We start from the raw sequence: 1,205 nt of genomic DNA on the forward strand, positions 1-1,205 counted from the left end.
GATTTAAAGTTGAATAGCACGAAGCGTAAGAATCAAATCCCTTAATAAAGATAGAATAAAATAAGATACTGTTGAGATTTAAAAATTAAAGACTTCAAGGGTCTTATTGTAAGTGATAATAAATGAAAAGAATTTAATGGAAAACTATAGAATTTTTGCAATAAAATAATAAAAAAAAAAAAAATAAAAAAAAAATTATTATCCACATTTGCATTTGACATGCATGTGGGCACATTTCATCAGATAGGGGAAGCATTGATTCCACGATACAGGATCGATGAATAATGAAGCCAAAACCCGGATTTACAGAACAAATAATTTTCTGTAAATTTAAAATAAAATTTGTTAATTCGTGCACAAAACTTAAAATTTCTAAATTAGTAAAAAAATAAATAAAAAGTTACACTTTTTTAAAAACTTTGTTCCAAGTTATTTAAAAAATTTCTATTGTTAAATGTTGAAGATTTAGAAGCAACCAAGGAAATTTAAATTTAATAAAAATGTTCCATTTTTTTGTCATTCCTCATCGATTATATTTGAAGGTGACTTGAAGGTCAAGGAATGAATCCCCTTTGAAATAAAATTTTGAGTTAAATTTTAAAGATCCCTATTTGAGAATAAATTTTCTATAAAATGAATAAAATAGGAGGCATCTATATTAGACACGCCAGCCGGAATGACGAAATAGAAACACGTGGTTTTTGGAAGTCTCGTCAGCCTGGCAAGAAATTGGCTAAAAGAAATTTTAGATTGGGGAAAGAAATATTCTATGTTAAAACGAAAGTTTCTTTCCTGTCAAAGATTTTGAAACACTATCGACTTAAAAGAAAGGAAAAATCAAATCAGTACATAATTATATTACAAAATATTTTATAAATAAATTTGCAATAAAATAATTTTTTGTAATTACTTACCGTGAATTGCCATGATTTAAATGTAAAATAGTCTTTAATATTATACTTCTTTCAAACACTAAACTTGTATTTTGGCACTTTTAATCACTTTTTCGTTTTTCAATGCACTTTTTATATAACTGTGTAATACTTTTGCTTAAATAATGATTAAAATGTGATCATAATAAATTAATTAGATTTATTCCAAGGGGGGCAGTATTTATTATAAATTTATAAAAAATTAGGGACAACGAAAATTGTAAAAAAAATTTCTTAAAATAAAATATTTTCGAATTTTATCAAGGACTCTGG

This window comes from Belonocnema kinseyi, chromosome 9 (genome assembly GCF_010883055.1).
Source record: "Belonocnema kinseyi isolate 2016_QV_RU_SX_M_011 chromosome 9, B_treatae_v1, whole genome shotgun sequence".
Taxonomy (NCBI): domain Eukaryota; kingdom Metazoa; phylum Arthropoda; class Insecta; order Hymenoptera; family Cynipidae; genus Belonocnema; species Belonocnema kinseyi.